Raw genomic sequence first — 26,717 nt, 5'->3', positions numbered from 1 at the left:
CGCCTTGCTGGAGTGGCGACATACTTTGGGAAGGCGAGTGTCGCCTTTTCGGCCGCGGATATTATTATTCCTCCCGCTACATAGTGACTTCGTGTACTTGAAACCGGCGGATCGGCTTGTGCCCGTGAAAATGCCGAATTCTGAAGTACTCGTTGAAGTCGGGATAAATTATTCCAAGTAGAGGCTTTCTCCACTCGGTAATTTAACCAAGAATCTCAGATGCGGTCATCTTTACAATGTTTTCGCACTATCATTAGATCCATCGCCGAAAACAAACGCATAGTTTACATGCGTATTCCCGCATAGTTGACGTGATTTACATGTTCCCAAAGCATTGATGCGATTGGTGCACCCTTCGCGCCAAACTGTTGTGCCGAAGTGCTTACCTGCTACATCCTGCTACATTTAGCCCTAATGTGAGGAATTTGCCTCAACATTGCGCCAAAACTCTATTTCTCTTCATTAATACTGGAAATGTAATGGCTCGATCGGGCCGCGCTAGGCGTTCGGATCGTTATGGTATGGGCTTGTGCGAATTTTCAGAACTTTCGATTTTCGCCGCAAACAACGTGCTATCCTAATTGATCTCTCGGTGAGTGTCACAGACTTACTGTACTCGGAATTTTCGCAATATCTCTCATGTTTGTTGTCTGCTCGGGCGTGTTTGCTTATCTTGCTTCGCCGCAGTGCATGGGAGCGCTAAGGGGAAAGCACTCCCCCGGAGCGGGGCGTTAAATACGCAGGTGTCGGACATATCGAAAAAAGTAAATAATAATAAATAAAAAAAAAAAGCTTTGTGAGTGTCAATGCCAGAAGCTCTTAGTTGCAGAACAATTTCTGAGTATAACTGCGCCTGTAATTTATGACAGACTGCAGTATTCGAGTGATATCCTTTTCAAATTCATTATTTAGCGAGGCTACTCGTAGGATAATTTGTATGAACTACTCTATCGATTTATTTTTATTTCAAGTTTGTTGTTAGTTGTCACCGTTATACAGGTTTTATTTGTTTAAGGTACAGTCAGTGTAATAAATTAAAACATAATTAGGAGAATCAGTGGATGCAAGCTTGGAAATAACTATAACGACTTGGGCTGGTTTGTTTTAAGGCATATTATCGTTCACATGCCAGTGTATGTTACCATGAAGTTCAGCATACAAAATGTAATTGATTTTCATAACTTAAACACAAAAGCTTTTATTTTTTAGTTTAAATGAAAAATTTCATTAGAACTTGAATGAAACATAAATTTGTGTTCCCGAGATTGTTCTAAAATTTTTGTCAGTGAAATATACTATTTGGTTTACGTATTATTATGTACCTAAAATGACCATTCGCATTAATAAAGCTTGGACTTCGGTCTATCAACGATCATTCGCAGCAGTCTATAGTGTCCTTCGTCGTTCAGCATCTTGTTACCTTGCCTAGTGCTTTTATGTGCAACTAAGCAGCTAGTTTTGTGTTTGAGAAAATCAAACCTGCCGTTGCACCGAAGTGTGAGGGCAAAGTATGCACATATTTTTTTGTGTGTGTGTGTTGTTGGATAGGCCAAAACACGAATCTTAACAAATGATATCCACAGTGATATACAAATAAAATGAAGTGTGTGCTTGTGCTGCAAAACTACTTCTTGCTGCTCTATAATGGACCTTTGGCTGATCCAAAAGGTGCTACAAAAGGACTCGGGCCAGTCGCTTCACTGCTGAAGTTATTCCTCGTCATTCCACAAGTTGTAACGCTTGATAACAACGTAAATAGCTGATAAACAGCTACATATGAGTGGGAGACAAGATGGCTGTTTAGCTTGCAGATGACAGAGTTGTCCTTGCTCTGGGAGGGCCGCCAGCCCGGCAACATCGAGGCTTTCTATGCTATCCCAGAGCTGTATATTGGGAGAGTTTCGCCAATGGGCGGAGCAAAGGCCGCCGCCAGCGCCGAATATTCCCCCCGCGGTTAGAGCGTGAACTAAAAGGTCAACGCAGCGTCGACCAGTCAGCAGGCCTCGACTTCACAATCTTGGCAACGACATTTAAAGCGTGAAATAGAAGCATTCAATCTCGCAGCAGCAATGATCACAATTAACTACGGAGTTTGCTCTGGTTTGGAGCGCACGTTCGTTTATTCTGCCGTCAAATACGAACGCGACGAAAACCTCACATGTGCCAAGTTTTCTGTCACGAAGAGTTACACCTTTTACTCTAGTGACGCTAAACGGCTTCAATTAGTCGAGTCGCATTTTTAGAGCTCACGACCATCGCTAGGGGCTGCTTCGTGGCCTGTGTTTGGCCTCGAGATGCTCGCCTATTCAAACCAGCGAATGGCCAAACTCTCCCAATACATGGCTCTGAGACGATCCGTGCTTCGAGCGCCACGTAGGAGCAACTCCCGGAACTACCGCTGACTAAGCGGAGGTTGTGAATACCCAACACGAATTAAGGGTCGCATTCCGCCGCTGCGGGCATTTGCAGTCTTTCACGCAGCACCCGCCACGGGGCGCTGGCGGCACCGAGCTACCAAGGCCCTGGGAGGAGCCAGCGTTCCCGTGTTACAACTAACAAAGTCCCGCCGAAGTATACACCAAGGAATCGGTCGAGCAAGCGCCGTTATGATAATCCGGGTGCTTATTTACGACGATCGGTTCGACCAAGAATGCGGGCATACGTACGCGCCAGTATTAACAACAATAACAACAGCAGTACAGAATCGCGGAAAACTAAACCAGCTTCCGTCGTTGCCGAATTGGACTTACACGAAAATGCACAAAAAAGAAGAAAAAAATAATTCCGCATGATTAGCCGGCCGATCGCAGCAGCCAGATTTATGACTCTACAAGTGCCACGATCCCTCGCATTGTTGTCCATCTGGTGGGCTTCGGTCTCTCTCTTTCTCTCCCCCTCCTCCTCTCCACCTTCCCCTTACTCTTCCACTCTATTCTGTTTTCATGTTCGCATACCCTTCGACTTGTGTCAGATCCGGAGTTCAAAGCTATAATCTAAATTTCCCGCGTCTTTGTTGTAAAACTTCGTTTTACCTTACAACGGATTGCGCAGCTGGCGCTACGGGCCATCGGAGCCACTGCTATATCGTTTGAAGTCACATGGCGTTCCGGAGAAGCTCAGGGACGGGTGTCATGTGATACGCTGAAAGGGCTGGATTGGCTACTGATGGCTCGCAGAGCGTCCGTTGTGTTCCATCGTGCCGTGAAACGGTGCATATAGTCCGCGCTTTATTGTGTGTGTATGTTTGTTTGGGGGCTCCGCTTGGGTTTGCCGGTCACTCCTAGTCACAGGTGATCGCTTCGAACATGTTCGGCCCTCCATAATGATCCAAGAAACCAGAAGCGAGCGAACGATCAAAACAAAAAAAGAGAAAAAAAAAAAGATTGAAGGCGCGAGTTGATTTGTTGTCTGCTGCTAATCTCGTTTTTTGGCTCGATATCTTCTCTTCCTTTCTTTCTACGTCCCTTAGCGTTTGTTCTCGTGCCAACTCGTTTTAAGACGAGAGCTTGAGAGGGAAACGGAGGGTATGCAAGATTAAGCGTGTGAGGAGAAAGAGGGAAAGGGAGAGAAGGAAAGGGAAGTACGGCGTCCGAAAGACGATGAAGAAATATTTGGGGCGTAGCAATCATTTTCTTTTGGAGCAAGTTGAACAACAATAGTTCGTTTGGCGCGCCGGACAGCATCCGAAACACGTGCAGCCCCCCCCCCCCCCCTTTCCCCCCCTCAAAAGAAAGTCGGACGAGGGAACAAATCTAAAAAAAAGAAAGCTAAGACAAAACGAAGAGGAGGTGAAGGAGGGGGCGGGGTATGCCACATTCTGGAGGGCTAAAGTACACGTCGAAATGAGTGGCCGCTTAGGAATTAGCGAACAACGTCGTAGCGCATAAATACGTCAACCTCTCTTTCTCTCTCTCTTTCTCCCGACTACTTTCTTTCCTTCTCTTCTTTTACAGTTCTGCTCTCCGTCTGCTTCCTTCGTACGCCTGTTGGCAGCCGTACTACGATTCCTCAAAGCTCTCGCTAAATATAACGCACCGTAGCTCTCCCATTCTCCCCTTCGCCGCATTTAGTTTGAATTCAAAACGTTGCGTTGCGTTCTTTAGTGTATGTTGGTTGTTGGTCGCCGCTCGCCCGCGCACGTGACGTCTCTACCTCCCTTTCCTTTTTCTTTTTTTCCTCTTTTTTCGTTTTAGTTCTTTCGCGCTGTCTTTTTTCCAAACTTATTTCCTACCGTTCTTGATAGCTTGTTGTTCGTCACCGCTGAACGCAGGTGTGTGGGTGTGTGGGAGTTTGTTTTTATTTTTCTTTCTTATAGCGTGCATGGACGGGCCGTGAAATAATCATAATTCTAGTAAACAAAAACTGGTCGAGTCTTTTGATTGCTCTGTCCTCTGATAGTTTTTATTACTTCCTTCCCTCTCCTCTTTATGAGAGAGTGTGTGTGTGTGGTGTGTGTACGTATGTGTGTGCCTGTATGTCGAGTTGTGTGTGTGTACGCGTGCGTGCGTCAGTGTTTGTATGTGTACCACATCGTTTTGGAGCCTTCGATGCTCCTGTCTTTAGATACACGTCTTTATAAGCTGCATGCGCTTTCGTTTGCTGTTCGCCGCTACGATTGCGTGGTGACTTCTCCTGTTTGGGCGATGCGGGTTTATGAGCTCCTGCAAAGGTTCGGGATTGACATTTGTGATGCAGCTAGAAAGGAAAAGAGGCGACTGAAATCAGAAACCTAAAAAGAAAAGGTGAACAGAGGAGACATCCTCTCCCCTTGTCGACGTCGCGTGCATACTCCCGAACCGGTGTCGGCGGCAAGCGGCGTGTCACTTGTCCCCGAAGGCGCGTGCAGGTGCGCGTGCCTCCAGCGAGCGTTCCATCGGTCCCCCGAGAGCGCATTGGAGCGCTCCTTTTGCTCTCGATGTGGGAATGTCAAGGGCGTGGGCGTGCGGCTTTGGGAAGTGTTGGTGCAAGCGCTCGTGCGGAAACGACATTTACCGGCTAGATGGTGCTAATAGTCGCCAGTTTCAAGGGGTTGTGCCCCTTTCATTAAATTATTAATTCATTCCTTCATCTTGCTGAGAGACCCTGTACCGAGAGCCCACACGACCGGTATGTTACGCGGTCCCGATATCACGCGGTGTGTGGGCGCTATATTGAGACAACCTTCGTCGGCCGTCTCTATGCCCGAATAAACATTTTTTTTTTGTTTTATTTACATCCGTCGAGTTTATTTTTTACCAGGAACCGATTAAAAATGTCTATGCAATTTATTTCTTTTCTCTTTTTACCCGCCAGACGCGATGAGATTTTTTTTTTCTACGCAAAAAGATAATCATTTTGCCATTTTGGTTCCCACGGATACTCTGGTCCATTTCATTAGTCATACCGGCGTTTAGCGCCGCACAGCGCAATTCTGGAAACTTTATGAATAAACAAACGCATACGCGGCAAGAAATCGGATATTTTTGTTTGTTGTAATTTCGATGTTTTAATTCTCCTCTCTCTCACTCTTTCTTTCAACATCGTGACGGAGGTTTCGCATGTTTTGAATGTTGAGGGCTGCAAGTACAATCGATCTAAAGCAGCTTGTAAGAACCACTTCAGAAGCCTTACTATTCAAAGTCTTAGATTTAATGCTTAGTATTTCCTGTTACACTAGATATTAAAAACGCTGGTTAGATGGCGCAGACCGTCGCCCAATTAAAATTGCTTTTAGCCGTATGCATTCATCTCTCCATCCACCTTTAAAGTCTGGAATCCGCGTGGCTTGTTATTCTCTCGAGGTGCCTGGACAAACCTTTTAGCTGTCTGTATCGCGCGAAACGAGGGTCTCGATTCCTGGAATCTTCGTTGAGGGGCGCCGCAGCTTTAGGGGGACTGATCGTTCAGCTGGACAGTTCCTGGTACATGTTGAAAACGAACCTGTGGCGAGCTGTTTTTTTTTTTGCACTTGTTGAAATGTATACAACGTGGCATGCTGCCGCCGCCGCAATTTTTTTGTTTGGTAACACAATTTGGTTTATGTACAATGCTTGTTTTTGGCTTTTCTGGGTGAAGGATTTTCTCGAGAAAGTATGGACACTCTGTGAGGTTTAGAAAAGAAAGGGACATGAAACGGACCGTGAATGCTATGATATAATGAACAATACGGGTAAATGTGTGTATCTTTCAACATTATCAAATTTGTTCGATTATTTTAATAAAAATAATATGTGCCGAATTCTACTTTTCCTTAGGGCCGTCCGAGAGCCAATGGCTGCGATCTATCGGGGAATAAGTGGACGAGTTACGACGCCAAAAATATGTTTAGACTTGAAGGCGAACTGGGCAACGTGACAGTGAGCATGATGTCATTTTGTGAAGTGGGACGGGGCATCACATTGCGCGGACTTTATTTTTACGTCTAAAGCGCGATCCAAACCAACGCTTCTTTTTGCGCCTGTAGGTCGTGCGGCTGCGGATGTGACGCATTTCGTGGCGTTTTTGCTGTTTCCGGGCGCGCTTTCTGAGTCAGAACCGTGCGCTTTGGTTTGAACGGGCGAAACTTCGGGCGAGCGCGCACGCGCGCACGCAGGCACGAGCGCACAAGCAAAGTGCAACTGCGACAGACTGGCCGGCCAGGCGGCGAGAAAAAGAGAGAGAGAGAGATCGCGTTGTCATGTTGGAATAGGATAAAAGGGAGGGAGGAGAGGGCAGCCAGACGGCGAGAAACGCGGAGCCGGAACTAGCTTGCCCTCCACCGATTGGCCGGGACACAGGAGCGCCCTACTGCGTCACCGCGCGTTTTTGTGCGCGTTGAGAAAGAAGTTGAAATCAACCAACTTTTTTATGCGCGCCCGGAAGGAGCGAAGAAGCGGCGCGACGTCACGAAAGTACGTCACATCCGCAGCCGCACGACCTACAGGCGCAAAAAGAAGCGTTGGTTTGGATCGCGCTTAAGCACTTTTTTGTTGAACTCACAGTAGTTCAGCTTACACTTCTGACCGAAGCAGGAGGGGGAAGCTTAACAAACACATATATTTATGCTTGTAAGTATAACAAACAACACAACACTCCATAAAGCCAAAGACAAAAGCAGAATTTGGCATTATTCAACCGACCGTTAAGGAAAGATAAAAAAAACTAACCTTAATCATCACGGAAGCGAGGTTAAAGGGGCCATGAAATGATTTTTCAACTTCTTTCTCCGTAGCTTTAATCCTCAACTCAAAAAGCGAATCGAGAAATCACGCGGTCCTGGCATGTTTGGGCAACGGTACGATGACTCCAAGCTTGCAGTCATTCGCAAGTGATGATACGTTCCGTCAGGGCACTCATTTGCCATGAATACAAATTCAGTTATTCGTTGACGGATTGATTGTTGACGAGAACATACGTCCGGGTGACGCAGTTCTCGTGTCCAATGCGTGAGCTGGGGTCGCCTGGCGTGCTTCGGCTACCGCGGATGTATCACAGAAGATGTGTACGTAATCCGTTACAAGTAACGAAATTCCTCGTACTCGCTTACATTTATCAGTAATTTTGTAAAGGAATAATTACTCATTTTACCGAGTAATTGTGAAGTAATTTTATATTTAAGTAAGGGGGTGATTGTAATCTGTTGCAGTTTTGTTTTTATTCACAGGAAAATAAAAAAAGAGATATAAAACGCAAAAAAAATCGTTCTCTCTCTCTCTCTCTATATATATATATAGGTTTAAACGAAGATAGGTTTAATGGATTTTTTCCAGTAAGCGTCTGCGCACTCGCACACCCTTTTCCCTTGACCTTGACCGCCCTTTCGCCATTCTTGGGGGGCACTGTTTTCTTGCGACACTAATCTGTTCCTATGGGAGAAGGCGAGTCCGGTTGCCCTCCATTTGTAGTTGGCGGCGAAACCGTCATGAGGCACTCCTTACTGGAAAAAGGTCCATTGGAATCACATGGTCACCTGCACATACAAAACGCAAGGTCTGGCATTCTTCATATGTTGAGGGGACTCTTCGTTTTCCGCTGAATAAAGTGCAACACAGATATCGACTGAAAAGGATGCGACATTAACTAGTATGCTGCTCAAAAGATATTAGGACACTTATCATCTTTGGGAGATACGAATGTTTATTTAATTTTGTGCTGCTTTTGACCTGATATTCTAAAAGCCTTCAGGTTTGCTAACTCCTTAAAATCTTTTTCATCCGTCTTTTTTTTTTTTCTCTCTCTCTCTATTAGGACACGCCGTCGGTAATATTTGGCAACTTTCAGCCATGGTGTGAGAACCGCGCTCCCTAGCTCCTGGATGATCAGCTTCGGAGTGAATTTCCTTCCTTACACCTTCCAGACGTGGAAGTAAGAAATAAGACTCTTATGTAGCTCGTATTTCACAAAATTATGATTACTGCTGTCGGACGTGGTTGAGGGGGAGGGGGGGGGGGGGGGAGCGGTTGCTGTTGCCTTACCTGACATGTAGCTGAAGAACTCTGAGGGATTCTATCCTCTTCTTCGCCGACCTCACAACCAAGGCACGACTTGTGTTCATTCTGAGCTAATGGATAACTTAATTGTTATGTGTAATTACCGTGTCTTGCTATTTTTCTATACCACCGCTTGGCGATATTTGCCGTCTAAAATGTGTTTGTATAGTATATTCACATACATTAATTTTAGTCGAGGTTTAACTATCTCTATTACAATTTTTTTTTAGCTTTACTATTCTGACAGCGTCAAACTCTGTCTGTAACAACGAAGCTTTGCGTTTTCACCAGGGCAGAGAGATGTGCCATTTTTCTCAAGAAGCACGATATGCAGTGCGTCAGGCATTTCGTGAGTGCCTCAATATAAAGGATGTTCAGCGCGGCGGACATCTTCACTTGGAGTCGAGGCAAGACGTCCGACGAGACTTTCGACAGCCATATCGGTTGCTCAAAGTCACAAAAGTGTGACTGGTTGTAACAATAAACCCTTCCATAACATTGTTCGTGTTTCGTGTCCTGCCTTAGGACAGTAAGGTAGAAAGTAACGGATTGCTTTCTCTGGTAACGGTCACTTACTTTTATGGAATGGTAATGGTAACTGTAATTGACTACAATTTAGCCTCCTGTAAATGTAAATGTAATTCCTTCATTTTTTTTTTTTAAGTTACGTGTACAAGTTTGTATCACAGTGAAAAGTTTGAGAGCTTTCCAAGGAAAGGGGGCACAAATAGTCCGCTATATTTTCTGTTGTTCGTACCGAAACGCTGGAATTTGACTTTCTAGTCACCTCCTTTTGTCCAACTAAACTATATGCGTTTAGTAAAGTCCCAATCTAATATCATTTACCCCAGCCAAAAGTTTATTTCATGGCCCCTTTCTCTCTTGAAATGTTCAGTAGAAATTTGGTGACTGAGAAATAGCTTCCCGAAGTGAATTCATTAGGAGCGTAAAAAAAAAACGCAATTTTATTTTGGAGGAAAGCAAATATTAATGATTGTTTTCTGGTGTCACAGTGTTCTTTTTGGTGTTTAAGAAATGTACGCGAAATTACGTTTAAGTTCTGCTAGAAGACGTTCTGAGGAATTATTTCAGGGCTCGTGTCCTTTTTGTATTTCTGGCAAATTAAAATAAAGTCTAGCAAATTAAATCGAACCGCCTTTTATATTATTTTTTATTGATATCAATCTTGCGAATGTCCGTTTTCGTATATAGGTCCTATAGGACTGATGCCTCATCGAGTTTATATCTGGTGAATGCACGTGTTTTATCCCAGGAACTTAATTGCGCTTACTAGAGGCGTGTCTAAGTTCTCGCCTTGGAAAATGTAATCGCAATTGCAGAGGAGCAAATACCACAACTTTGTGTTGTTCAGGTTAAGTTATCTGTAAGAGCGACACCAAAATTCTTATAACTGACAACTTAGTCACCACTATTATAGAGGTGATACTGAACTGATCTGATGTGATTCATAAAATGACAGCTCTTTCAATATTCGGATCGGTATTTTGCCCGTAACATCAGAAGTTAATTTCGCCTCTAGATTTTAAAGCACTTCATAGTCTTGGGCAGCAGTTATGTCCTTACAAACAGTGATGATCCTCTGAGATTCTATAAATATCTACAGAGGAACGACATCTGGCAAATCATTTATGTAGATCGACACTCCGAGAGTACTTCGTGCAAAAGTGGACGCACGAGAATTCTTAGAGTTTATCTCGTTTATACTGCTCCAGCAAGAAAGCCTCAGAACTTTTTTTTGGATTCCAACATAACACAACTACTAAATAGCGAAAAAAAAAAAAAAAAAAAGCTTTCTCCTAATCGAGGTAACAGCTAGTGATACGTTTTAGGGTTTCATGGTTCCTTATGTTACATATGGCAAGAACCTGCTGTTGTTCTGTGCCTTTCACATCCGTCATTCTTCGCATTCCAAGTTTTCTGACTCCGCTTCCCTTACAAAAAACTGAAACGAGTTTCAATTGAAAGTCATTCAATTGAATAGAAACTCAATTGAAACTCATTGATCATTTTTGTAAGGGTTCTAAACCGGAGCTATAGTGCTGTAGCATATTTGCGACAGTCGTGTATTGGGTGTATTATTTCTTTGGGTGGGATATCATTTTAATGCATTTTTGATCCAATTAGATCGAGTAAAAGAGGCAGCTCAGACGTAATCACGAATGACATGCAATCAATCTTTCAGAATGTAGGTTTTACACCAAAAGATAAATCATATGTAAGGCAGGAAGCGCCCGAATTGAAAATAGCGACCTTTAGCAAACCGTTGCCGTGCTCCGCGTACCGCCCTACCGGAGCCTTTGAAGTATGCCTCAAAGGCTCCAGCAGTGGGGTATGCGGAATAGGGTAACGGTTTGCTAAAGGTCCCTAATGGTAGCTAATAGTTAATAAAGGCTTCGCGATGTTTACGTTTATTTTCTTCAGTTGGTCAGTCGACTCCCCGAATTCTCGGCAATTCACGAAGCTGTCGTAAAAACGCAAACCAGATCGCCTTGCATGTTGCACGCATATGCTCGACCCGATCCAGAACTAGAGCCAGTAAAGAAACTACACAAAGAGCATGGGCACTCTGTTTTCCGATTTTTCCGTTGCGATTCAAAAAGGTGACTTTCTGAGTCTTAGATGCGGCCGCAGGAAGCTCAGATGAGATCGTTTTGCCCTGTTGCTAACTGCTCTAAGATTACTAGAGGACAGAAAGACGTTTCCTGCAATTTCAGATAAAGTTTCATATAACTGGCAACAATGATTTTATGCACCAAAATGGCTGAAATGCCGCTACTCTAAAGTGTATATCTTATTCAGTGGATCTACATATGTTGGACCAGTGGATCTTTTGTATATCTATATTCTATATTCAGTGAATTTCAGAAGGGCGCCGCCATCTTGAATTGCCCCCACTTCCAGTATGGGCGAAAACATTGTTTTGCTGTAGCCACGCCAATCGAAGACATTTAGGAAATAAGTGTAACCGTTACACATTATCGTTTGGCCTCCCCTCTATTTTTCACTATTTACAGGTTGAAACGTCTTATTATTTTTTCGTCGCCCATACCGGATACGTCTATTAGGTGGCTGGGGACGAGAGCACACAAAAAAAGGTCTATATAGGGTGGTTATTCTGTGGGTCTATATCTGGCTTGTTGAACGATGGGGTGCTCGGCGATCACAATTTAGCGTGGCCCAGTGGCGACGGTAGTGGTGAGGTGTGATTAAGGAAATGTCGTTAGCGCCGAGATATATTTCTGTGGTGCCCTCTTATTGGTCTCCGTTCGTGACGTCACGATCAGAATTCGCCTCACCACGACGTCACGAGTTCTCACCTTGACTACTTACTAGATCAAAGGCGAACCACGAGTTTGACGGTGCGTGTAAGGTATAACGATGGAAGCTCGGAGTCGTCGCATTCTTGAACCAACGCCGTCACAGTTGACATTCCGACATAACGCTGACTTGCGTCGACGAAAACAAAAATCGATCCAAATAAATACGTCACAGTGAGCGCTTGGCCAATCGCGAATGGCGAACAGCGACGGTTTCGGTCACGCACGTCGCTAATAATTAGTAAGAGCTAAAACAGAAAGTATGGTAAGCTGTGGCATAGCCTCCTCTGTATTCACAAAGCCTGGCAGTTCGACGACGGAGACATAGAGTCCCCTTTCGCAGATTTGCAGCGCGAGGATCTGGTAGCGGAGAGCATCAAAGAGTCATTTCGCGGGGAACCTGGACATCAACGCATAGCTTTTGCAGCGGCGAGGAACCGAAACACCGCTCGGGGGAAGTGTGCTTCGGTGTCTCGCCGCATCGGGGCGCCAGTCACGTGGCTCTCCTATCATCCGTTGTTTGCCGCTCCACCTCTTCCATTTTGGTGGCCGCTTCTCGTGGCGATCTGCCAGGCTTTGTGAGTATATAGGAGGCTATGCCCCTGCAGTCTCTCAGCTGAGACGCTGTTCTAGCAAGCCGGCCAAGGCTGGCATCGCCGGATGGTTGAAGCCAGTGTCCCGGCGCTTCGCGATCGGCAATCATGTATTGGAAGTGTGACTGCTGCATTCAGCACCAAGATACCTAAAGTTTCGGTATATGTACTCTGAAAGTAATTTACATATAGTACATAGATCTATATAGAACTATCGTTTCCAAAGACAAGCGCTCATGTATATACCCACGTCGCTTGTATGTACAATGCTGTTGCAAACCGGCGTTTCATTCCCCATGCTTTACATATATGCTGACGACATCTCGAGTAAACGCGATGGAAATCATCCGGACCGAAAACGATGCGTTTTATGGTGACATCGCTACAGTCGTTCTGGTTAAGGCCATTGTTGATGACTCGCTCCTTTGCAAGTTAATCATGAAATGGACTCTTGAGCTCACAAGCCGTGCGCGCACCCTTGAGAGTGTCGTTGCAGCGCTTTTTCGGGCATGTCTAAAGACAAACTCGAAATCGATTGGGCGGCCAGCAAACCCAGTAGATTTCCAACCAATCGCTTCAAGTGGACGCTTCCACGGTTTGGCGTATATCCTCCACTCAAATTACGGCAAAACGTGGAGCTGGTGTATGACTTTTGGTCGAGCATTCTTTAAAACAAAAAAGTTGTCGATACGTCTAGACTTCCCTGCAAAGCGTTTGGAGAGTCAATAGGAACTTTTAGTAGATCGCACGCCACAACTTCGCCATTGACTGAGCTTCGAAGGAAGCTCGGCCAATGGGCAGAGCAAGTCGTCTGGTTCTTGCGCAGGAGTTGGGGTAACGTCAGAACAACTCCGATCTTTGATTGGCTTTGATTGAAAGGATAAGGGGTAGACTTTAAGGTGAAAGGCCTTAAAATCTACCAATTATTTTTTTTTTCGATTCGCCAAGTATATTTTGGCGTTCTGACATCATCTCAACTCCTGTACAACAAGCAGACGAACTTCCGCTTTGCCCATAGGGAGTCGAAAAAAGAAAAGCAAAACAGACCTGTCTATCACATTTGACGACTGCAGTGTCACGTTCTTCGATTATATTTTTCATCTTTCTTCCTTTTTTTCTGTTACTCAGTTCATTGGAAGATTAAAAAAAGAAAACCCTCGTATATAGAATTTTTTTCATATTCGGCATTTGCGCCTGCCACCTTTTTTCTACCGGCGTCTAATAGATTTCAGAAGCCTCTTCTGAAACCTATTAGACGCCGTGCACGCGTCCACAGCACAATGACTGAGCATTTTTCGCCTGGGTGATAAGCGCTCGAAAGGCGCATAGTCACATCTCGTTCTCGCGTCGCAGCCATTTGAGATTGCTGTGTTTGCCGGTAAGCACCCCTAAGAAAAACAAAGTTCACGACGCAATGAGCTTAAAGATAAGCACCAACACGTGGCGTTTCTTAACCTGGCAGGGAAGGGTGATTCACACACCTGCGTTGAGTTCGACCTAAAGTGCGTTGATACTTCAAGACGCTCTTATCTACGGACTTTAGTCCAACCGAGCGCGAGGGTTGCTATGGCAACAGCCGCGTCGTACCCCGTTTTGTCGGAGCCGACGCAGTTGTTGCCACAGCTAGACTCAACGCAAGTGTGTGAATCGCCCGTGACAACATCGTACCTCAACAAGAGGGGATGGAGTGCGATTGGCTACAACTCTGTACAGCCGGGGGGATTCGGTGCATGTGATTGGCCAAGACCCGACTCGATCCGATGGTATGTCACGTTTACGTAAAACATGACTACTGTTAGTTTGTTTCACTTTCCCGAAGGCTGAAGCGACGTACAAACGACTAGATTAATTGCTCAATATATTTGAAACTCTTCGCTCGTGTCCTGGATTGTATCTGAGAGTGTTCAGTCTATTTCGGAAAAGACGTAGTATAGGCGAAAGCTACGCCCATCAGAAGTTGCAAAACTCACTCTGACTTTTGACCACTGAGACTGCTCGACTATATTGGGGCGCGATATTCCTTGCCGTTGTCTTCGTCTAAATTGATCGACGGCTGGCTGAACTCCGTTTCATTTTACGACGAACCATTGTGGACGCTGGGAGCCATCAGGGCCAGTCAACGCGCCGTGCGGGTGTCTGGCAACGTTACTAGATTACCTCAGTTGTGTAACTCCTGCGGAAGGGGGTACACCCTTCAGTTACTTCAGCCCGCCTCCCGTCGTTCGAAGTGCCATCTAGATTTTAGTTTCAGAACTGCGCGTTCCATAGAGCAGAACTGGAGCGCCATCTAGACGCTGTGCTTCGAAAGGTACGTATCCCATAGAATACACTGGAGTTACCATAGCGGCAGTCCGGCGCGTTGAACGACGGGAGGCGAGTCGTGGTGGCTGAGGGGGTACTGCCTGTGCAAGCAGCGTCCATGAGCAGTTCCGTAACTGAGCTAATCTAATAACATTGGTGTCAGGTGACCTTGGGGAGGAGCGGAGCGACGTGCGGGACGCTTAGTCACGTGATGCGTTGGCAGCACTGGATTGGCTGGAACGGCTCGTAGGGTCTCCCCGGTCCATCGTAAGGTGAAATGAAGTAGAATGTTTGGCCTTTCGACGTGATCATGTCGGAGAATATACATGTAGGAGCTTATTGTTGTCACACGTATATCATTTATTTAGCTTCTAGAATTGTTTTTATTTGTTTTTAAGGACGTTGAGAAGACACGTACTACGTTACAAACTGAAGGTCACCGAAAAAAAAAAACGCAGTATATTATATAACTAGCTCCATTTCGTGTTAGGGATGAATTCAAAGCGTCCTTGATTTACTCCATTATGCAGCGTGTCCCCCCCCCCCCCCCCCCCCCCCCCACACACACACACACACATAAATATTTTTTTCTTTTACCGAAAAAAAAATGGTGTAGCAGTCTGAACCTGAAGCCAAAGTTTCAGTGCTAACCGCTCCATTGTTGAAAAGTTATGAGTGCTTTTCTGAAAACTTCTGTGGAAAAAAAAAGGGCCTGTTTTCGGCAGTTTTCGGTGACTGGCGTCATCTAGCCTCATGTTATACGTGGGGTTGGGCAATTGATCAATTAGCCTTCAGATCAATCGATGAATGCTTCCATCGCAATTAATATTTTTTAACCGGTTAATCCACAAAATTTTGCCGAACCAAACGAAAGTAAAAATAAAACGCTTTCACCACGCAGACGTGAAGAAGTCCGCCTGCATAAAGGGCGAACATTAGGTGAAAGTTTCCCCTAAATTCAACTGTAAAGGTAAGATTTGTGACTACAAACAAGTGCAGAAGGTTACACGTGTTCCGGCCGCTTCAACAACCTGCGCTTGTTCATTTGGAGCAGGAGAGGCTAGTAATTGCGAACAATCAAAGCAGGTCGCTCTTGCAGGAGAATGTTAACCTGCCTCGTGCAGTTGAAGTTATAATCTGTGAGTGTCCTTGAAGCGTTCTCCACTACTTATCGGGATTGATTCATATTCGAAATAATATATTGGGCACTTTATAAGTTATAACATAACTAGCTAAGGCAAACATTGTTTTTATTATTATGCATAGTAGTGTACCAAACCGGCTAATCGATTAATTAAACGATTAAAGGATGGCGATTAATCCGGTTAAAATTTTTTATTAGAAGCCCAGCCCTTTTATTCGAAAGCTCCATTGGCCGCCTTATGCCCATTGAAAATTTCAGAAAAATTACTTGTAAGCTTCGGGATGCAAAAAATTGCGCTGAATAGTGTAAAACCCTTTATTTTCGCTGCCCCTATTTTTCGTGAATCGGTCACAGAGGACATAATCGCCGCCACTAAAGTTCGCGAATAGCAGACGCCTGCATTGAAACTCTTAAGGATCAAAATTTTCGCGTGCCCTTAAATTCCGCGAATATTTAAATTCGCGAAAATTAAGGGCTCGCTCGTTTTACAATAGTTTACTCTTTTTTTTTTTTTTTTTTAAGAGGGGAGCGGCGGGGAGGTTCACTTTGTGACGTACGTGACGCATCCAGGCAAAGAAAACATTTGTGTGTGTGTGTTGGCCCGGGGGGGGGGGGGGGGGGGGGGGGCGGGGGGGAGGGGGGGGAGGGGGGGGGGAGGAAGAGCTTAGTGTCTTTAACCAAACATCGTGTTTCCAACATAATCGCCGCAGTCAGAGCCTTTGTGCGCGGTGTTCGAGGCTTTATATTTTTTATCTCCTGTTCGCAACGTAAGTGAAATAAAGTGTAACTATACATTTCGTTACGGTGAGACTCTGGAATGTCGACAAGATGTGCACACCTTCCTTAATGCTGTAGGGCTGGGAGTGGATAAAAATGTTAACCCGATTAATCTCCACTCTGTAACTGATTAATTAGTCGATTATTCGGTTTCGTTCCACGCATAATAGTTAGAAAAGAAAGTGTTCTGCCTTTGCCGAGTATGTAATAAACATCGCAGTACATTTTCGGATTTTAAATCGTCCTTGACGTGTAGTTCAGAACAGTCGAAAGTCACCCATATTCACAGATTCTTACTTCAGCTTTATGAGGCTCCACTTGTTTGGAGTTACACATCTGGACTAGAGTTCACTTCAGGTCAAAATATCTCTTAAAGTTTGCCTTCATACAGGTGTGCTCGTCCACGTCTGCGTGGTAAGCGCGTTGAAAATTTACTTTTTTCTTTTTCCAAAATTGAACCGATTATCTGGTTAAAAATTAATCGCTATTAAAGCGTTACTCGATTAATCGGTGGGTTAGTCGACCAAATGCCCAGCCCTAGCTAATAGGTAATTTTACTTGGTATTTTTCGCGTTGCGATAACGACACCCGCGATAGCGATGCGATGTAGGCGTAAAGGTGCCGGCGAGGGGTCGAGTGTCTTTATCGGTATGGAAAAACGATATACTAAAACTTATTAGTAATCTGTAGTTTTCATGTAACACAAAATAACACGTTATCTCCTTTCCTTTAATTTAATCACGTGGAATTTAACGAAAAACCAGTGAGTGTCTGTGCGTGTGTATAATTTTCAACTCGATCAACATATTAGATTTGTTTTTTCGGAAGGGTTAGTCCGCAGCAGAGCAGAACCAAATCTCGAGTTTTAATGAAAAATGTCAAAGAAGTCAGACTTTTAAACATTTTAATCAAATTTATTTGATTTAAATCGGATTAATTTTATTTAAACCACTGTAGATAGAAAATAGTGATTCTTTACCGCTATATGTATTTTTCAACACGGCTGATTCTTAGAACCATTTGTTCGACCGTCCGTAACATTGCGAAAAAATAATTACTTTGAATGTAAAGTACAGTTTAATTAACATTTTATTACTGAAGTTAGTTTTATTAACAACATTGTATTGCTGCTAGAACAAAACAGCTTGATTGTTTTATTTAGTTATAAAACTTTCTTTGAAATTTTTGTTTCGAGATCTTTTGCAGTAGGAAAATACTTTTTTTAGCTTTTGTTTCTTTCGTTTGCTTTTTTATTTTGTTACAATAGGATGTTACGTATCTGATGAACGAAGTGTAAGGTCCTCTACACTCACAAAGCCTGGCTGTTCGACGACGAAGCCATAGAGTGCCCGGTCGCAGATTTGGAGCGCGAGGATCTGGTAGCAAAGAGCGTTTTTAGGAGAAGCTGGTATTCAGCGCACAGTTTTTGGAGCGGCGAGGACACGAAACATAATTTTTAAACCCAACGAGAGAGAAAAAAAAAAAAAAAAAAGCGGGTAGCGCGAGGAACGCGGGCGGACATTCCATCTCTCGGGAGAAGTGTGTTTCGGCGTCTCGCCGCAGCGGGGCGCCTGTTACATGACTTTCCTCTCATCCGTTGTCTGCCGCTCTACCTTTTCACTTGCGGCGGCCGCGTCTCGCTTGATCTGCCAGGCTTTGTCAGTATAGAGGAGGCTATGGCACTTCCCATAGTGAGGAAAATAGAAGCGACCCTAGCTAGCTTCTCGCCGTGAATAGCTGGCAGGAGTATAGAATAGAATAGTTTATTCCAGGTTTCTTTCAAAATACATTATGTATTTCGTACATAATGTATTTATGTGTATACATATGTATACACATAATATATATGTATACAGTATGTATACATGTATATCCGTTTCTGGAGGCGTCACTGCCACAGACATGTATACTACTCGTTTCACTCTATGATGGACCGCGCATATGACATCACGAACCAATCGAATGCCGCGAGAGTGTCACGTGACATTCGAAAGGGGCGCAGCGTCGCGCGGGCCACCTAGAGTCACGTGACTCATTCACAGTGCTGGATTAGTTGAGATGGCCGGTATTATACACCAACTCATCTCTGTTACGTCACGGCGCGGTGGTGGCGCGTCGGGCGCACTTCCGGTCTTGAACTGAGGGCGGAAATAACCATGGGGGACGTACATTCCTGTGTTACTTTGGAAGAAACCGGACAAAAACCTGCCTTCTTGTCAAAACGCCGCGACTGGGGCTGTACCAAAAGAGTCGGGAAAGGTCTGAAGGTCAGTTTTCATGCGTTTTCTGGGTGTTCGGTTCGTCCCAGAACGCGAGTAGGGGCCGCGAAATAGGAAAAACAGACGCCGTCGGACCACGATTGCTTGGGCGGAAAGCACTTTGGATTGAAGTCACGGATACTTGTGGTCGTCAGATATATTTGTTTTGTTCCAACTAGAACGCGGGAGAACCGTCAAGTTGCACGAACCTCCTGCGGGCGTTTAGTGCTCCTCCCGTTCAGTGCTCCGCAAGACTGAAGCAGGTTCAGTCCTGCGGGCGTCATCGAGTTCAAACGGCCGCCTCATCATTTGAGCTGTCGTCTGTCTCTTAAACGTTTCTGCTTGTCGTCTGCTCTTCCAAATGACAGCGGCTCGTAGACCAAACGTTGACCCGGCAACTGCGATAAAAAGTGCAGACCTCAAAAGACGTTTAAGTTTGAAGGTTGCTTTAGGTTATTAGGCTCGGTGTAAACAGTAGATATAAGGAGATGTTGATAATTGTTTCCAGTGGCCATCACCGACTTGTTATGCCTGATTCACTCGGTCCGATTCTGCTTGTGATTTTCAGTATTGACGTCGACCATCTCAGCTACGGTTCACGCTTTTGCAGCCCGAGCGGCGTCGTGACTGAAAATAGCGAGCAGAACCTCACCATGTGAATCAGGCTTTACCGTCCACTCTGCGGCGTCCACGCGGAATGAATCGCTGCATCTCAGATTATTCACGTAAATTTTTGCTTTGTAACAAGCCTCGTTAATTTCGCTGAAGCCGCTCAAGTAGTCACACAATGCGAGGAGGACGTAGAAGCAACAATTCCAACGCGAAAAAGGGCACGGGACTCACACCGATGCCGACAACATCCCATTCGAATGGTTTGTTTATGGGCGACGGCGAGCTTCTTGCCCAGACCCCCATCGCGTAAGCGCGGCGTCGGTGGTATCCGCTAGGGGCGCTCCGGTTTGTTGGTAAACATGAGTTGGTGCATAGTGTCCACTGTAATCCAACAGCCACCCGTTGTTTACAAACGAGGCAGCGTCTGCATGCCCGCCCCAGGTGGGGTGGGGCTATGCACGTGCACCTCGCCGACAGCACCGCCGCCGCAGCGGTGTGACGTCACAGTCGTGCTTTTCTCCTATATGTGCATCGACGTAAAAAAAAGGGGCGGAGCTTCAAAGGCACAGGTGTGCAGCGAAGACGCCTGATCCGCGCCAAAATAAAGTCCTAGCGGTGTGACTCGCGCTGTTCGCCGCGCTCCTTTTTTTTTTTTTATTGCACCAAGCAGGACACAGTTGGATAGCTTCATTGAGGACCAAACCTAATTGCGCGAAACTCCGTCAAAAGTGGTTAAACGTAACAACTTGGGCCAATCGTCCATGACGGGATGTGTAATAGTTTCGAAACTGCGGTGGTTCTGCAGGTCATTAAAACTCTGTATCTTTCTTCGACAATTATTCGCGTAAATACATAATGCATCCCCTACGTTGCATCTCTCCTCCGCTTTGGCTATCGCGTAATGACATATTTTAATGGTCATTAAGAGTGAACATGCTTCCACCTGCTCAAAAGAGCTCTTTCTTTTTCTTTTTTTTTTTTTAACTACCGTTCGAATACATCTGCCCACTGCATTGCCTGCGAGGTGCGTTACTGCCACCCCCTCCTGTTTTGACCAATTGTGACGTCAGATCTATAATTGTGCGCTATGATTAGGGTTTGGTGTTTTCGATAAAGCCGATAAACTCCGAAACGCTCTCGCCGGTAAAAATTGTCGACAATTCGAATTTCGAGGTCACAACGACAAAGTAAAAAAAGACAGTATTTTGCAAATGAACGTCATAAAAGCACAGGGTCAGTGGTTTCGAGGAGATGCCACTTTAGTTTCCTTTGACATCTCGAACTACTGACCAAAGGTGTTTGCCTTATAGCGTGCATCAAGGTTCCTTAAGGACAACGGGTCAGGGGTATACCCAGTCCGTATATTTGGTCTTTGAATTAAAAGAAGAAAAAAAAATCTGGAGCACAGTAAAATAAGTTTTGAATTTCAGAGAGTCGTGAATCTAACTCAAATAAACTCTGTTAAACCCGGAATTTTCGGCGAAGAATACGCTCCGCAAAACACTTTCCGAATTCCACGAGTCGCGACCCGTGATGAGACGCAAAACATTTAGATTGAACGTCACTACAGTACCGGTTATTTTGGGAAAATGGGGACTCGTAGCAAACCGTTACCGTGTTCGGCGTACCGCACTACCGGATAATTTTGAACCATGCATTTGAGTGCTCGCCCGGGACATACCGTGACCACGGGGTGCGCGCTTAAAGGCATGCTTCAAAGTTCTCCAGTAGTGCGTAACGCGGAACACGGTAATGGTTTGCTACAAGTTCCCATTGAGAGCGCCAAAACACATCTGCAGGCGCACCGTAAAGGCCTTACGTGGTTGGTCACTGACGTGGTGAAAACAACAAGTAGCGAAGGGGGCGCCTTCAATCGTCGATTAAGTCCTCAGGGGTCAAGAGCATTGTCTTATTTAATAATGCAAATCAGTCTACGACGCACGTACTGTTCCATAGTCACACAAGACTAACAAGAGGCAAACATGTACGAGGAACCTCGTGACAAAGCAATATTCAAGCACTGGTCACGCCATCCCTCATCGCGATGCTTCCGCTACCAGACTTCTTCGAAGCCATTCGTCATCGCTCTGGTTCGTCGTTAAGTTTCTTCCGAAATATGTTGATCGTACGTACTATCGGGGAAAAATGAAATGCGAACAGAAGAGCGCGTGGCTCGCGGTACAGGCTGCGCCGCCTGGAAGTGAGCCTAGGAGCGGGGGTGTGTGGCCTACTCCGACGTGTTCACGCCCCTCCCTCTGCGCTCCCCAAGCTTCAGCAGTACGCCTCCTAGTGCGCTGAAAGCTGTCACCGCTACCTTTGCTGGCTCAGTGCGTGCGGTGCAAAGAAGCTCACCGCACTCGCCGAGCAGGCAAAGATAACGGTGTCAGCTTTCAGCGCACTGAGAGGCGCACTGCCGAAGCTTGGGGAGCGCCAATCGAGGGGCGTGAACACATCGAAGTAGGCCACGCACCCTCGCCCCTAGGCTCACTTCCAGGTGGCGCAGCCTGTTCCGCGAGCCACGCGCTCCTCTGTTCGCGTTTCATTTTTCCCCGATAGTACATCTCAGAAACAACAAAACTGTTTTGTGACTTGATGGCAGCTGGGAGTCACCTAACAGTAAACAACATATACCACCAAGGGAAAACAATAATACCACACACGAGTGCAGAATCACTGTAAGCAGGGGAGCGGGGAGCTTCGCCGTTCTCGGTCATGGCGACGGATCTCGGCAGCAAGACTCGCCGCGCAGGCTTATCGGAAGGGTTTTGGTCACGTGTTCAACGTGATCCAATTGAAGAGTGGCGGGAACGGCCGCCGTAGAGAGAGAGAGAGGGGGGTTGGGCAAAGAGGAAATTTCTTTTTTCCTGCCTAGACAATAGATTGCGCTACCTTCAGTATAGAGGGACCTTAAGCTTATCATGCCATTATTGTCATAGAGCCAGCCTCATGCAAATCTTAAAAAAGGCCGACTGCAGCGACGTTTCCTTGCGGGCACGTCGTCATGGGGCGCCACGGGTCGAGTGTTGGATAGCCGTAAGAATGATATTTTAGTATTAAGGAGGAGATCCAACCGCTGCGCCCCTAGCGGCTAAGCCGAGAACTACACCCATTGGGGCAGCAACAACATGCACGATTTGTTTGTGTTTTTGACGCAGCGCTGGGCTGCTATAGTCGAACGCTTCGTCGATAAAGCACCAATAGGCCATTTGCTAAATTCTCCAGACACCCCGGCCCGCACTCCAAGAATCATGGGAACAGTGTTCCTTCAGTTCCCTAGTAATCGGTAATTTCGGCCAATTTGATGCTTACGCACTTTTGAGTGCAATCCGGAGTCCTCCTGAATAAGCGTCGTGTAGATTGCAGAGACCTGCCATGTCAGTTTATGTCATGTCAGCGTTTCTTATGCTGTGCATGCAATCCTCCCTTCAACCCATGGCTGAGCTGCAGAAATCTCTCACTGTACCATCGTTCTCGTACAGCTTCAAAGCAATCGCGAGAACGATAATATCGGGAGATATTTCTTCAGCTCAGCCACGTTTAAAGGTGGACTGCGTGCACAGTGTCAAAAACGCCGACATTGACAAAAAGTTTAAAAAAAAGTGATATGACAGGTCTCTGCAATCTACACGAAGCTTATATTCAGGATGACTCTGAATTAATACACTCAAAAACTGTGCAAGCATCGAATTGGTCGAAATCACCGATCACTATAGGGAGCTGAAGGAACAGCGTTCCCATGATTCCTCGAGTGCGGGCCGGGGCCCCTGGTGGATTTAGCAAATGGTCTAAGCGAACGCACGTGGCAATCGAACGATGACACGGCGCTTACGTCCACGCAGTGCCCCATGCGCTCGATCGAGGAAGGTGGCGTAAATGATCGACTCCGCAGGCCTTGTGTTGGGTAAACACCGAGCTGTGCGAAAAAAACCAGCTAGACGAGGTGCTCCTCATGCGCACTAATTTTGACGTCATCACAGCGAGATTGAGCGAGGTCACCGATTGGATACGAGTGATGCGTCGGTGATCGGCTGGACCTTCGTGTCCAATTAACGTCACCAAAGAAGGCTTGGCATTGGGCTCGTTTCCAATTGCCGAGTTGGCGTCATCCGACTGGGATGATGTTCCATGGAGGGAGAGTGGGGCTTTCGGGGTCCTTCATTCTTCTAGATCAGGGGTCTCAAACACGCGGCCCGCGGGCCTCCCGCAAGCTACCGGCTACGAGTACCAGTTCCCATGTCTATAGCGCTAGAAATGGCATGCGCCATTGTGATCTTTTCTCGCCGATTTATTTTCGCTCGAAAAGTAGCGCTGCTCTTTTAACGTGTTCACATAGTTTATACTCATCTGTATTCATTTTCCCTTTGTTTGGCTTTATTGTTTTGCTTCCCAGCTTTTTATAGCGCACAACAATTCCGCTACTATGCTGCAAGCGCCAGCTATTTTTGAAGGATATATCTGGGCCGCGCGAACTCTCGATCAGCAAGAGAATCTGCCAAAGATGAAACTACACAGTCAAAATTCTCGCCTGAAAAAAAAAAACGATTAAAAAGTAATTTTTTTGAGTGTTGTAAAAAAAATATCTCTACAAGAGCAAGAAGTGTCAAATTAACCCATTGTTTCTTTTTAGAGAAGTGTTAAGCTTGGTTAATTCCTCAGTGAGCTAAGCAACGATAACAACAGTGTACCTGTTCTCTTGTTCTATTAAAAATGCCAGCATGTTGGCGCGGCGGTGTTATCGTAATTATTGTTATCACATGAGGTCGGGGCCAAAGTAATCAAATCACCTCTTAGATCACCTCACATAGACAAATAAACTCTTAAGATGTCACTCGAAAAACTGTGAGTTTACAAAAAGGGTAGAGCACCAAGATATCTTCTCTTTCAAATCTTTAACCCCCCCCCCCCCCCCTCCCCCTCGTTTACGTTGGCCCTCGACCTTTCCGGTGTGGGCTCTCTGGCCCACATGACTAAAGTGAGTTTGAGACCACTGTTCTAGACGCTGTTGAGTGGCTCGGCTGACACACTCTGCCTACCACCACGTGAGCTCAAGCCCAAGGAATGCTCTCGCCCGTAAAATTGAGCGCGGTCAGATCGCCGCACTGTAGCCATTGACGGGGTGAGAACAACGGGGAGGAGCTTCGGTTGTTCCGCCTCCGGCGCGCGCCTCCTAACTTCGATAGTGCTTCGACGTCTCGTGAGCCTGGAGCGTGCACGCACAGCAAAAGCACGACGGAAGGCAACATTAGCGCGCTGGCGGAAAGGCATTCGTAAGAGACGCCCTGCGCCGTTTTAATTCTCAGTATCTGTATCTAACTTTGATGTCAAGCTATATCCAACGTTATTTGCGTTCTGGTAACTGAAAAAAGTAGTGTATAAAATTATTATTATTTAATTTGTTTTCTGCTGATTTACGCAGGAAAGTTATAGCTGCGTAATCCTGAGCCGTCCTGGACTGAACGTTCCAAGGCTGACTTGGTGTTACTGTGAGTCGGAAAAAAAGAAAAGGTAAGACGGTGAATTGCTTTTTCTTTTCTTACTTCAAACTTTCCGTGGTTAGGTGAGGAGCTGGGAAAAGCGAAGTAACTGCTCTCTCGAGCGAACGAAATCCTGATTGTCTCAGAGAACGCATTACGTAAATGTGTTTGATTTTCTAATTTGTTGTTCGCCGTGTTACATCTGGTTTAAGGGAGAACGATCTCGGTAACGTTGTGTCAGTATACTTTAATGTAATATTGGGTATACATTGTTCCCCAACTAATCAGTATCTCAAAATTCGAATCTAAGAAGTCTAGGGTTAGCTTTGAAATTTCTCCTTGTGAGATGTTTAGGCAGGGGAAGTTAGGCGGCCTCAATATGGCGTCTGGAATCTCCGCTGATAATTGGGCAATGTGGCTGGTATACATGTTTAACTTGCGTCACGCGGTAGTTATTATACGATCGCACGTCCGTACGATGCTCATCCAGACCCAAATGACCACGGGTCTCGGGTGTAATGATATCGAAAGTTCGCGCTGCACTCAGAAGCTTGAGTTCGTAACAGGGGCAGTGTCGGACATTCCGAACACGTTCAAACAAAACTCTCTGTCGATCGTTAAAAGTTGGACTTCAAAAGGGATCAAGCCAAACCGAGCTAATAAAACACCTGATGATGAAAAACAAAAACAAACAAAAAATGACTCATAGCTGGAGGCGGCGATACTTGATGAGATTTGATGTAGAGTTCCAGATGCAATTCTGGTCCAAGTATAACTGACCCAACCAACTTCCGGGAACGTACGGATATAATTTTGTGTTTCCTTGGCTAGCTTTGTTTAGCTGTTTACAGTATGGCTTCAGCAGGCTAGTCGAAGGAACCAACCTCTTATGGGCTGCTGCCAATAGTAGCTATTTGCTTTAAAAATCAACCCCTTTTTCTAGGTGCCTGTTTTTTTTTTTTTTTTTTTTTTTTTTTTTTTTTATGCAAAAAGTTTCACTTTAGAAAAACCCCGACGCCCACGCCCGTTTTCTCAATGCCAAAAAGCGCTGTCGCAAAGGAGAAAAAAAATCGTCAATTTGCAATTACAAAATACCGCAGAAGTAACGTGCGTTACTTTTTATCGGTAACAATACCGCGTTCCTTTTATTTTGAGGTAACGTAGGTCGGTAACGCGCTCCTTTTATTTGCAAGTAACGAGTATCGTATTTCGTTCCTTTTTTTCGGTAACGCCTACAACACTGGGTATCCATTCGTGTTCTATTGGGCGCAAGACGATATAAATCGCCATTTTCGTTGGTTGTCATCATCATCATCATCGGGGCCGGCTAAGAGGCCACTTGTAGCCAGGACAAATGCTTTTTGCCGGCCTTAGACATGAAATGCAAGGCTACCAACCTTCTCCGCTTGCCGGTTTCATATCGAAAAAGCCGTCTGTAGGCAGTATCAGTTCGATCAATCTTGCTCCGGCTATAAAAGGTCCTTTAGCCGGTCTAACAGCTCTGTTTTGCGGGCACTTAAAAGGCCTTCAGAACGAACTCCTTTAAAAAATTGTCAAACCAGCACGATAAGATTAAGCGAAGCTTTAAGTGAGTTCGATCTGAATTCCCCTGAAGTGCCTCTAAAACTACAGGTTTGACTTGAGCTAATTGGTACATATTGGATAGGGTCAGCTGAACCGTTAGAACGCAGAAAAACTGAGAGAGGAAAAGACATACACACCTCTAAAAACAGGGGTAGCCCTACACCCTTTATCGGAACCATGTATCACCGA

General features: G+C 45.5%; 1 protein-coding gene across 1 annotated transcript in view; it reads left to right on the top strand.

The window, feature by feature from the left end:
• LOC120849861 overlaps window positions 1-26,717 on the top strand; it is a 290,230-nt gene that overhangs the window by 152,017 nt on the left and 111,496 nt on the right. Inside the window, exon 3 of the mRNA XM_042289457.1 lies at window positions 24,887-24,975. The gene's annotated coding sequence lies outside the window, so the exon portion shown is untranslated. The remainder of the gene's footprint in view (window positions 1-24,886; window positions 24,976-26,717) is intronic.

Source organism: Ixodes scapularis, unplaced genomic scaffold, assembly GCF_016920785.2.
Source record: "Ixodes scapularis isolate PalLabHiFi unplaced genomic scaffold, ASM1692078v2 PGA_scaffold12__126_contigs__length_90152505, whole genome shotgun sequence".
Taxonomy (NCBI): Eukaryota; Metazoa; Arthropoda; class Arachnida; order Ixodida; family Ixodidae; genus Ixodes; species Ixodes scapularis.
Note: the sequence above shows the minus strand (reverse complement) of the source record. Positions and strands in the feature narration are given on the sequence as shown.